Genomic DNA, 13,312 nt, shown 5'->3' with positions numbered 1-13,312 from the left:
TACAGAGACGGAGACCTGCACGTGTAAGGACACGCCAGGAACAGAGACAGAGGCAGGGTACCTGAAGCCACAAAGCAGAGCGAGACATGACACAAGGACAAAAACACAGAACAGAATCAGAGCAAACAAGGACTACAAGACAAAGCAGAGCAGGGACAAAACATGGCACGAGAGACAACACAAGACATGGCACAAGACAAGAGACGGAATACGAGCACGGAGCGTGTGCAGAGACGCACGACAGAGCTAGGTGCAAGGGCACAGAATAGAGGGAGCGCCCCACAGACCAAGCAGCCATGCAGGAACACAACACAATACTCAGGCCCTGAGCAAAGGAAGGGGTGGTCTGATATAGGGCATAGCACCTCCTCTTCCAGGTCAGGACCAGGGGAGAACTTCCTTATTCAGATGCTCCAGGATCACAGAGCGCAGTCATATGATCAGGGTTTCAGACATGACGAGATGATCACCGAACCAGACAGTGCAGGATCCTAGGAAGGACACATGATCAGGGATTCTAGACATGACGAGATGATTGCAGAACCAGACAGTGCAGGATCCTAGGAAAGGTCACATGATCAGTTTCAGACATGACGAGATGATTGCAGAACCAGACAGTGCAGGATCCTAGGAAAAGTCACATGATCAGGGATTCTAGACATGACGAGAAGATCACAGAAAGCAAAGCAGAAACGCAGGCATCTTGCAGCTCAGCAGACATGAGGTGAGTGTGCACACTGCTCTAGGGAACAAGCAGGATAGCAGACAAGATATGCGCATGCACATTGCTCCAGGAGTTCTTGAGAGAAAACAGACAGGGCAGACATGACGGACATGACATACACATTCCCAAATCCTGCAACCTTTCCTCATAAGACAGGGTTTGCAGACCGGTCACCATTCTGGTCGCTCTTTTCTGAACTTGCTCCAGTTTGTTGATGTCTTTTTTAAAATGTGGCGCCCAAAACTGGACACAATATTCCAGATGAGGTCTGACCAAAGAGGAGTAGAGGGAAATAATGATTTCACGTGATCTAGACTGTATGCTTCTGTTAATACATCCTAGAATTGCATTTGCCTTTTTTGCTGCTGCATCACACTGTTGACTCATATTCAGTCTGTGATCTATTAGTATACCCAAGTCTTTTTCACATGTGCTGTTGCTTAGCCCTATTCCTCCCATTCTGTATATGCTTTTTTCATTTTTATTGCCCAGATGTAGTACTTTGCATCTTTCCCTGTTAAAAACCATTCTGTTAGTTGCTGCCCACTTCTCCAGTTTATTTATATCTTTTTGAATCCTCTGTCTCTCTCCTCTAGTATTAGCTATCCCTCCTAGCTTTGTGTCATCAGCAAATTTAATCAGTTTACCCTCAATTCCTTCATCTAAATCGTTGATAAAGATGTTGAACAATACAGGGCCCAGGACAGAGCCCTGTGGTACTCCACTTGAGACATTCTTCCAACTGGATGTGCAGCCATTTACGACCACTCTTTGGGTCCGATCACTTAGCCAGTTATGAATCCACCTAACAGTTCCCTTGTCCATTCCATACTTAGTCATTTTTTTCAATAAGGATTGTATGAGAGACTTTGTCAAATGCTTTGCTGAAGTCAAGATATACTGTATCTACAGCATTTCCTTGATCCACCCAATCAGTGATTCCATCATATTGTAAAATCACCATACTCCCATGAAACCAGGCGTACAAACATGGTGGACACGAGGACCTTCATTAGCCTCCTGGCCTCCATTACTATGACATCGACACTCCGTTTCCAGCCTCATAAATGCTGCTGTCACAATTGACAAGAGCCTCTAAAGGTTTGAACCACTGAGGTCAGAGTTGGCCCTGACAGATAGACTCAGGTTCCGGCTGCACAACACAGACGCCAACCACGCATTATGGCACCAGCACTGATCGCCCCCTGTTTTTCCCAAACTCGCCATATAGCCCCTGGCCAAGAGGAAAATTCATACGTATGGGCATATTTTATTATTTTGCTGCGACCCTAAAATTTGGAAAATTTGCAGAAAATCATTAGATTTTTTTTATAATTATGACAGAGATGGTAAAAAGTTATAGGTGACGGCAAAGGCGAGTGCGACCAGCACTGAATCCCTAGGGTCAAGCCACAGCGGGCAACCGAGAAACTCTGCCCACCGACGCTGGCCAGTGATGGCACAAATTTGTAAAAAATAAATAAAACATATAGGGAAGGTTTAGGCTGCATGCACACAAGGGTTTTTTTTTTAAGAAACTTTTTTGGGGAAGAAAACGTTAATGAAGGACTTAAAGACTCTTCATATTGATTTCTATTGCAAAAGGACTTGCTGTTCATATATGTAGGTCACTTTTGATCCAGTTTCTTGTGGCATGTGAGCAGACCCTGATTCAGGCAGAGAAATGCTCACCACCACAATGTCACACACGACGGATTTATTACATCATTTGTGCCCATTGTCCCGTTTCTCTGGATTGAGTTTGCGGAAACCCATGTGGTGCCACCAAGACAGCTGCAAAGAGACGTGATGACCACAAAAAAAAAATAAATAAAGGACAATCTGGTGATGTCAACCTCAAAAGTTGTTAAAACCGAGAAACAATCTTTACAAGAGGAGAGCAAGGCATCTCGATAATAATTGAGGGGGGAATTTGGCCTGACGGGTTTTGAGTCTTTAAGAATTTGAGATTGTAAAATTTCCCATCCATAAAACAGTTGGTGGCAGCGGTGAGAGCATGAAGGATCTTAGTTTCAAGATCCTTTTGAAACCATCTTGCAGAAGTTTAACCACGATAGGTAAATGTATGAGGAATAATTGTCTACTTTGAGCCAAAATCAGAATTTCTTCGAGACCTTTGATAACAAACTACTAGTAGAAGGTTTTCAGGAGACATCAAGGTGTTCATCATTTTTGACACTCAAGAACTCTTTCAGTCTAGTCTTATAACAAGAGATAAAGCAGCATGTCTAGTCTGGATCTTCTGGAGAAGATCTTTGTGCTGAAGATTCCAGTATTCTGCGCTCCATTGATTTAACAATCCTGGAAACCAGAACGGGGCTACCTAGCATTTCAGAAAGCTTTTGAGCATGATGATGGCCAACATTTTTCCTTCTAGTAGGACCTCTGGAGGTTCACCCTTACGGAGAAAACTAAAATAAGTCAACTTATGATCTTCTTTTGTCAGCAACAGATCTATCTGAGGCATTCCCAATCTGTTAGTGAAAGTAATTAATGGAGAAAGTCCACTCTGCTGGGTTCGGACTCTTCCGAAGATCATCCTGAATAATCACTGAACCTGTTGAATCCACGGCTCCTCAGTCTAGCAGATTTCACTCTGACCACTTCAGGATTGTTCTCATCACCAAGTGTTACGTCTCATGCTCCACGTCTTGATGATGTAAAATACGGATCTGCATATTCTGACCGGACGAGACCTTCTCTGTGCTTGATTCTTGAAAGAGTTAGTCTTGCATTTTTCATTTTTTCATGAATGAATATTTTCGATGTTAGGATCTTTCCCCACCTGATCAATGAATGGGATCCCATTGGACTGAATCGTCAATAGTTTGCTCCATCAGTTGAAAACATTATAATCACTGTGAAAAGACCGGATGTTAAAACTATCACAGAAAGTCCTGTGAGTAAGAGAAAAAAATGTCATATTCCTTGTTATAATCTGTAAGATTCCCAACTCAGACAAAAAGAATTTCTTGCGTCAGATCCTTAAAAAATGAGTCTTCACCCGAGGGATTTCGGTTATCTGGCTCAGAACTGTGGAGCCCAAATGCCCCAAGAAACGGGAAGGAAAAATAAGAAGACCGACTTCTTTCTTGAAGTTAAAAATCTTTTCTCAGGAAGAAACAAGGTTTGGTATGTAGAGGCCATCATGAAACCAAGGAACGACTTCTTGGTAGCAGGAGTTAAATGATGTTGAAAAGAAACTAGAGTTTCTGGAGAAGTCGGAGAGTCGTTCGAAGGGGAGACTGAAGGTGTATTGGAGAAAGGTGCCATAGCCAGTCAATAATCTAGATACGTATTATTCCCTGAAGACATAAAGCTGTGATGGCAACAATGGCCACTTTTGTGAACAGCCTTGAAGCTGGTGATAGGAAAGCTTGGGATTGGAAATAAAAAAACTTTTCCTTGAATACAGCAATCCTGAAAAAATGCTCCCTCATCCTCTGAAATAGAAATGTGTAACTCGACCTCTAATAAATTGTAGATTGACCAAAATGTCCTTAATTTACAAGTTGGCGATAACGGAGTTTCTGGTTTCCATTGTGAATATCTCTTTCTACCAGGGGATATCCGCTCTCGGCCCTGTAAAGACTAATGTTCCATGTCAATAGTTCAGAGTGTTCATCCATCAAGTCGCCATGGCTCGACACCGAGTCGAAGGTCCTTAAATAATAATAATAGTTCTGTTTGGTCAGGAAACAGATTAATTTAACACATCAGAAAAACCTTGAAGAAATGTAGAGAGTAGCCTCCTTGTATGATCTTCATCCTCAACTATCTGTAGTAGTCTATGGCCAGGCATGAAATACGTTTAGTAATCTTGCCCCTACAAGAACGAACCTTCTGGCGTGGAATTTAGACTCTTTTGTTTTGGATTTGTCCTAAATTCTTGAACTATAAAAGCATCTACGATATTCGCTTCCATTATGAAAGGACCTAACTCTTCTCTTTGTGAAGGTTGGAGGAAACACAAGGCTGCAGACGTCCTTATTGGCCTGTAATATCTGAAATAATCTTGGCCTATTGGCCAAAGAGAAGCACTTACCGTAGATCAGATGTCCATCTACATGGAATTCGCCATTGTCAGTATGGCGTGGCTGATACAGGATCTCCTAAACATGGATTTTACTATTCTTCCCATAGGATCCAGCAGGAATATGGAATCAGATGCAGCATCTGCTGATCCACCTCGTCCAAGGATTCTGGCTCAAAGAAGTCATCTGCAAATCTCGATTTCGCGCCACTACAGAATTACACATTGAAGGATTAGAGCACATACAAGACTGTTTCTTTAGGAAGTAAAACAATTTAGAACAGTTTGTAAAATCTACATGGTGATGTATCTGTGAAGGTCAGATGGTATAGGGTTGACTGGTAAAGGATACGATTTTTTTTTTGCGCATCCATAGACTTTAATAGACAAGCCTCATCCAACATAAAGATGAATACCGCGCTTGCTGCAATTTTTTTTTCAACCGTAGATTCAATCTGAAAAAAAGAAAAGAAAAAAACGCCCGCTCAGCGGAAGAGCCTATTTGAACAACGTATTTCCTAGTGATGTCCGTGTGAGGACAGTTTATTCACAAACAGCACTTGGACCAAAAATACGATTGTGTGAACATATTGTTAAATGAAGAGGGCAATATCACAGGGCTGGGCGAAACAAAGAAACTACCTGGCTTCCTGATTCATGTCTGAAGTCTAAGGAAGGAACAAACAGGACATGTGTTAGAGGCCAGGTGATTGATTGACGTGCAAGGTTTTTATAGAAGTTTATGAGATCCCAAGCTCTCAGCATATCTTCACCCATGGATGTCCCAGGCAGTCGATATTGTGGTATTTCCTATTGAAATTTTACCTTTTTATAGAGATGAAAGTTGGCATGGATAGCATCATAAATTGGACCGATATTAAGTTGGAAGGGTTAGAATGACTTTACAGTAATGTGAGTGAATGCATTATGTTCATCCCTTCGCCACAATGCACAAAATATATCTCCCATAAATATTGGATTGATGCAAACCCCAATATGCTTTGCTGACCACTGAAAAAAAAACCAGGCTGAACTTTTTGCAGGATAAAAAAAAGGAAGATAAATCAGACTGTGTAAGTTCTCTGCCTCTTTTTTAGGAAGCTTCTACTGTAGCAGCCTGAACTATGAAAGGCACCGTTAAGCATTAGGAATAGGCTTAGCAGATGAAACTAACAGAATAATTATATTACTAATAGGCCCCTTTATGCAATAATGTACCCTAAAGCTTATACTGGTTCTGGCTACCAGTCACGTAAGCATTCAGCTCAGAAACCTGCTATTATAGGGAGTAGTCCTTCAGGTCAACCATTACACAGAGCGGCGGCGGCAGCAGCGTGATTTTCATGCACTGTATACAAACCCCCCTGAGGCTGTAATATGCTGCACACATGACAAAGCAAAAGATAAAATGAACATATTTAATTTTCTGCAGCTTATTTTCTATAAAAGCCGTAGAGAGAACACACCCTGCTATACATATACTGCATTCTCAATGAGACAGCAAAGAGGCCGGAGCTTGTACATGCAAAGATGCGTCTTCTTCAGGTTAACAGGGGTCCTAGTACACAACCCAGAGGCGGACATACCTCCGGTGCAGCTGCAACGGGGCCTGGAGGTGGAGAAGGCCCTTGTAGGCAGGCAGAGCCGCTGTGGACGTCAGCACCTTATTTGGCCCTTGACTCGGGAGGAGGTCCAGTGCTAGCGTGGTGCGCCGCCACCCCTGCCTTAAACTGAAATATTTACTTCTCCGTTTCTTTGCAGCTCCAGGGTCCATGACTCGCTGATGTCTCAGGGCAGAGGGCACGATGACAACAAAAGCACTGAGCAGTGCAGAGAGTCATAAGACGCTGAGGAGACCAGAGCAACGGAGCCTGGAGCAGTGGAGGAAAAGGAAACGGTGAGTGTTTATTTTTTTATGTGTGGATCATTAAATGGGGTCCTTTATACTGTATGGAGCATTATATGGGGTCCATTATACTGTATGGAGCAATATATAGGGCCCATTATAATGTATGGAGCATTATATGGGGCTCATTATTCTGTATGGAGCATTATATGGGGCCCATTCAGTATGGAGCATTATATGGGGCCTATTATACTGTATGGAGCATTATATGGGGCTCATTATTCTGGATGGAGCATTATATGGGGCCCATTATTTTGTATGGATCATTATATGGGGCTCATTATTCTGTATGGAGCATTATATGGGGTCCATTATTCTGTATGGAGCATTATATGGGGCTCATTATTCTGTATGGAGCATTATATGGGGCCCATTATTCTGTATGGAGCATTATATTGGGCTCATTATTCTGTATGGAGCATTATATGGGGCTCATTTTTCTGTATGGCGCATTATGTGGGGCTCGTTATTCTGCATGGAGCATTATATGGGGCCCATTATTCTGTATTTAGCATTATATGGGGCCCATTATTCTGTATGGAGCATTATATGGGGTCCATTATTCTGTATGGAACATTATATCGGGCCCATAACACTGCATGGAGGACTATATAGGCGGAAATTGACTTCTGTAAAGGATACACTGCTGATAACAGTTTCTACTGGTGGGATACATTGATCAATATACCATTTACCTCTACTACAGGTACTGAAACTTGTGGCCCATGGATCACTTGAATCCCCTCTGCTGTATGGTATTGTAGAATTTACAATAGTTATCACTCATGTAATGAAGGAAGTGAAATCTTTGGCATTGTATATCTATATTTCTCTGCTGTATCTGTGCATCATGAATCGTGGGTCGTGTTAAAGGGTCCACTGAGACTCTGTCGCCCGGGGTCCACGAAAACCTGGAGCCAGCCGTGTGTGTCTCTCTGTGCATGTGTTTATGCCTGTGTATGTACAGGGGCTTCTCACACAATTAGAATATCATCAAAAAGTGAATTTATTTCAGTTCTTCAATACAAACATGACTCTCCTCTATCCTATAGAGTCATTACACACAGAGTGATCTATGTCACGGGTTTATTTCTGGTAATGTTGATGATTATGGCTTACAGCCAATGAAAACCCAAAAGTCACTATCTCAGTAAATTAGAATACTTTATAACACCAGCTGGAAAAATGATTGTAAAATCCAAAATGTTGTCCTCCTGAAATGTATGATCAGTAAATGCACTCAGTACTTGGTCGGGGCTCCTTCTGCATCAATTACCGCATCAATGCGACGTGGCATGGAGGCGATCAGCCTGTGGCACTGCTGAGGGGTTATGGAAGCCCAGGTCGCTTTGATAGCAGCCTTCAGCTCGTCTGCATTGTTGGGTCTGGTGTCTCTGTGAAGGGTTAAAACTAAAATCAAAGCTGAAGTTTCGTTTTGTCCATTCTCTGAAGGTTTTGTTTCTCCGTTTTTGTTGCTGTAAGATAAATTTTGTAATTAGGTAAAAGTTCAAACTGTCATGAAACCAGACTGTTCCCATCAGGTGCAAGATAAGGGAGGCAGGGGTGTAAAACTCTGAAGAATATGCCATTGTATTGCTTTCTATGCTATTTGGATACGGACATATATGTAGTTTCCGGTTTTCTTGCAATATTATTGGCTTATAAAGTGAAATCATGTTATTGGTAGTTGAGAACTTTGCATAATTAAGCAAAATGTTATAAAAGAAGTGACTAAAATAAAGGGGCTTGGTGATCTGTCTCGATCCTCCCGTACAGAGACCCCCGTCTCCGTGTGGTCATTTGAGTTGCTAGCAACACTCTGTGGAATAATTTGGACATCACTGGCTCAACCGTGAAGGGTTAATTTAGCCCTCCCTCAATAGCTACCCCGACAGCTGGCGCCCAACGTGGGGCTCCCGAATAGGGACGCCTCTGCCCCTGGAGGACAACAAGACAAAGGACCCTCAGAGCGGACACGGGTGCTGGAAAATTTGGGACTGATCATCCCCCACAACAACCACGGTAAGTTGGCAGTTATGCTGTTCAGACTGACCATTGGTGTGGTTTTCCTGTGCTTGTTACTGCAAAGAGGATCTGAGGTTTGTCCTTGATGGTGGGGTGATTCATGGGTGGAATCATATAGAGGTGCAGTCCCGTTGGGGGCCCAGTGCTCGAACCATACCTCATAAGGGATGGACACCCCGGATTGACCAGTGATTGTGACTCTCTTTACAGTCAAAATATCCTGAAGTCCTGAATTCACTATTAGAGTCAGGCGTGGTGAAGTGATCGAAGACTGGGTAGGATACGTAACTCAGGTATATATAGATAGATATATATAACCAGAGGTGTCTGGAGGTATAGTCTGAGACGCCCTCCTCCTTTCACTGAGTACCGCGAATCTTGGGCTTCCCAGAGGGGCATTATTGACCCTGTGGAACAGACTGTACGGCCGCTCCAGATCTGTGCACAACTGAAGTAAGGATATTTAGCTCTAAATGAGAGAATCCGTGGAAGGAAAAGAAGAATTTTGTGGCTTGGCACATGAATTGTGTGACGAAGGTGTTAGGAAGAACAGAGGAAGTGAATTCTGATTGTTTCTGTTACTGCTATGTTGAAGAAGGAAAAATTGTCTATTATGGCAGGGACTGGATGTATTGTGGTTCAAGAAAGTGACTGTGGTGTGAGAAAGTGATTGGTTAAGAAGGAACCGAGATTGATACTAATGTGTCAGGCAGACAAATAGTTAAAAGTGATGATTTGACAGAAGAGGTCTCCCTGCTAGATGACAATTGTACAAGGAGACTGGGAGTAGCAGCCCCCACCTTTGCTGACGGTACCTATTATCATCCGCTGCCAACCTTAGTCCCCATTATGCCTAATATTGCTAGTGGTTATGAGTATCCACCCCCTTCCATTTACCAGATCCAGAGGAAAAAAAAAAATTTTTCAGAAGACTTTAACCCGCTCTGTTCAGCAGAGAGAGAGAAAAAGAAAAAAAAAACCAAGCTAGCAGCCATAGCTGCTCCAGTCCCCTCCCATCGCCCCCACTGCAGCTGCAAATACACAGCTCCCCCTCAAACTCCAGCTCCCGCGCTCCAACATCTCTTCCAATCCTATGACTGGGAACCCTGCTAATTCTCGTCAGCAATTCTGGCGCTGTGCCCGATTCGGACACTTTCAGAGAGATTGTCATACAGGCCACTGTTTTAATCGGGGTAGATGGCAGACCCAATTAATATACTTTTATAAACCCCATAAAACCCTTCCGCGAGGTCACTATTCAGTTTGTAATCTCTCCCACATGTCCTGTAAATTTACTAGGAGCAGATTTATTATCACAGTTCCGCTCCAGAATACAATTCCAAGATGATGGTCAGATGGCTCTTACGTTATATAATCCCTATGTAGATGAAGACAGTGAGGAAATCTGTATTTTTCATGCCTTTCCCACAGATGCCACAAGGGGCCCAAAACAGTCCCAACCAGTTTGCAAAAAAAAAAAAAAAATATGAGCAGGTGTCTTTTGCCTTTGCTGCCACTGTTAGCCTCCTCAAGCATCTGGCAGCACTGAACTGTCGGGTTTCGGCCTCGGGACTTCGGTTCTGCCTTGGTCAAGTGATATTCTTGGGTCACTGTCTCCTTCAGGGTGCCAGACACCTCGCAGAAGAATAATAGCTGCCAGCTCCCTTCCTTTCCCAAAGGATGAAACTGAACTCCAGCGCTTTCTTATGCACTTATTGTTGTCAGTGGATACCGGATGCATCCCGCATAATGCATCCCCTTTACAACGCCTTGAAAGACGGTATAATGAACTATAAGGAAAGATGGCAGTGATGAGGATTACCTCCAACATGATTGTTCCCAACTTCTGACTGAAGAAACAGCTACTCCACCAAATGTCAGTGAGAACCCACTCCCAAATCCTGATCTGGTGTTATACACGGACGGTTCAAGATATGCTGACGAGTTTGGTAGATTCCACACGGGATACGCTGTTACCACAGAGGACACTGTAGTGCACGCAGCTGCGCTCCCGCCCTCACAGTCAGCACGAGAAGCAGAACTCCAGGCTCTGTCTACTGCATGTACTTTGGCCAAGAACAGACGGGCTAATATATACATGGACTCACGGTATGCATTTGGTATTGCTCACGATTTTGGGGCTCTATGGGCCAATCGAGGGTTTATTACTACTGCCGGAACCCCAGTGAAAAATGCTGAAGCTGTTAAAACCCTCATGGACTCGATCAAATTACCTACTCAGGTGGCCATTATCAAAGTTAAGGCGCACGGTCCTAGGAACAGTCCACAGACTGTTGGCAACGCATTTGCGGATATGCAAGCAAAAGTCGCCGCTCTCTTACCCGTTGAACCAACCATACCAACTATGGTGACCACACGCTCTCAGCGTACACAGTTACAAGAAGCATTGACCCTACGAGAACCTGATGATCTACAACAGACTGAAGTTTTCTGTCGGACCCCGCGAGACCGCTTAATGACGATGCAGAGAATGTCTCCAAAGGAAGAGGTGAAGCAATGGAAGACTGATGGGGCACGAATGGATAATGGTCTCTGGAAAAAGGACCAACTCGTGTGTCTCCCTAAGCGGATGTACCCTGCTATTGCCACATGGGCCTACACATCGAGGAAAGAATCAGGCCCTCGCACTGGTGCAAAAATTCTACTGGGCCCCGGTTCTCCAGTTGGCCGGAAGCATTCCCTGTTACCAACATGACTGCAAAAACCACAGCAAAGAAACTGGTGATGGAAGTCATATGCAGATATGGGGTTCCAGAAGTTGTTGAAAGTGACCAAGGTCTGGCCTTTTCTTCTCATGCGTACCAAGAAGTTCTGACAATGCTTGGATCCACTGTAGCCCTCCATACTCCGTACCACCCACAATCCAGAGGCTGAACGGCACACTGAAGGGACAATTGACCAAAATGATGCAGGAGACTACGGCTCCATGGCCAGAGCTCTTACCCATTGTACTATACCACATTCGTACTACCCCTATTACAAAACATGGCCTGTCCCCATATGAGATATTGTTTGATGCTAGGCCCCCAGTTGCGAATTTCCAGCATTAACAGTTATCAGAAGAGACTGACCGTGCTGTCCAATATGTTATTCAGCTTAGTAAAATCTTGCTAACACCCATGTTCTAGTTTTCTTTTCCAGATTCAGCAGAAACCGACACCTGTCATAACCTGAAGCCTGGTGATTTGGTAGTCGTGAAGAGGCATGTCAGGAAGCATGGACTAGAACCCTTGTATGACGGTCCCTATCAAGTCCTCCTCATCACCCAACAAGCCAATAGCAAATGAAGGGGCATAATGTTTTGGTTTTTCGCATTTTCCATATTATTATTGGTAGAAGTTAAAGTTAGAAGATATTCAAAGACTCAGAGATCAATACGATAAAGACAATGATCGTACTAAGGACAGTTGGTGGTCAGACACCTTCTCCTTTCTCAATCCAGCCAATTGGTTTAAGGGAATTGGGGGCTGGATAGCTGGGATCTTACAGAGCTTGTTACACATTGCTGCCTGTATCCTTGTTGTATATGTGATACTAAAACTTGTTCTTTGGTGTATTTCTGTATGTATTAGGAAATTCTGCACTAAGACAGCTAATGATGATACCAAAGGTGTCGTTGCCCCTGCTCTTCTCTACACCGATCTCAAAAGGCTACTTGATGAAGATGTTGAAGCCAAGCACATGGCTACCTACAAAAGATCCCCACCACCGTCATCAAAAATTGTTATTCGTGAACTGCAGTATACAGGGGGGATGGGTGCGCCGCGACAGCCATGACTGGTAACACGGCTTCAGTCATGTGAAGACCAGTACCCATCAAGCTGTTAGCTTGGGATAGCACCTCTGATGCTGCATATGTGTTAACAAAATTTATCTAGGGGGGATGTGAAGGGTTAAAACTAAAATCAAAGCTGAAGTTTCGTTTTGTCCATTCTCTGAAGGTTTAATTTCTCCGTTTTTGTTGCTGTAACAGATTTTGTAATTAGGTAAAAGTTCAAACTGTCATGAAACCAGACTGTTCCTATCAGGTGCAAGATAAGGGAGGCGGGGTGTAAAACTCTGAAGAATATGCCATTATACTACTTTCTATTTGGATACGGACATATATGTAGTTTCCGGTTTTCTTGCAATATTATTGGCTTATAAAGTGAAATCATGTTATTGGTAGTTGAGAACTTTGCATAATTAAGCAAAATGTTATAAAAGAAGTGACTAAAATAAAGGGGACTAGTGATCTGTCTCGATCCTCCCGTACAGAGACCCCCGTCTCGTCTGGTAATTTGAGTTGCTAGCAACACTCTGTGGAATAATTTGGACATCACTGGCTCAACCGTGAAGGGTTAATTTAGCCCTGCCTCAATAGCTACCCCGACATCTCTGATCTTCCTCTTGGCAATACTCCATAGATTCTCTATGCGGAATCTGCTGCGGATTAGCCTGCGGTTTACCTGCGGTTTATCACCTCCACAATGGAGGAGATGGTAAACCGCTGTGGAATCCGCAGAAAGAATTGACATGCAATTCTTTCTGTGGATTTGAAACCGCAGCAAAATCGGCGCGGAAAATTCCGCAGCGTCTGCAC

The 13,312-nt window shown here is 43.5% G+C and overlaps 1 long non-coding RNA gene across 1 annotated transcript; it reads left to right on the top strand.

Annotated features, from left to right (window-relative positions):
* Positions 1 to 631: 631 nt before the first annotated feature.
* On the top strand, positions 632 to 12,990 carry LOC141050767 (uncharacterized). The gene is made up of 3 exons (XR_012220528.1): positions 632 to 724; positions 6,540 to 6,675; positions 7,391 to 12,990. It is a non-coding gene; the product is annotated as an uncharacterized lncRNA (long non-coding RNA).
* Positions 12,991 to 13,312: the final 322 nt, after the last annotated feature.

This window comes from Dendrobates tinctorius, unplaced genomic scaffold, assembly GCF_039654945.1.
Source record: "Dendrobates tinctorius isolate UK_male_01 unplaced genomic scaffold, ASM3965494v1 ptg000152l, whole genome shotgun sequence".
In the NCBI taxonomy this organism is placed as follows: Eukaryota; Metazoa; Chordata; class Amphibia; order Anura; family Dendrobatidae; genus Dendrobates; species Dendrobates tinctorius.
This window is presented reverse-complemented; position numbering and strand designations above follow the sequence as displayed.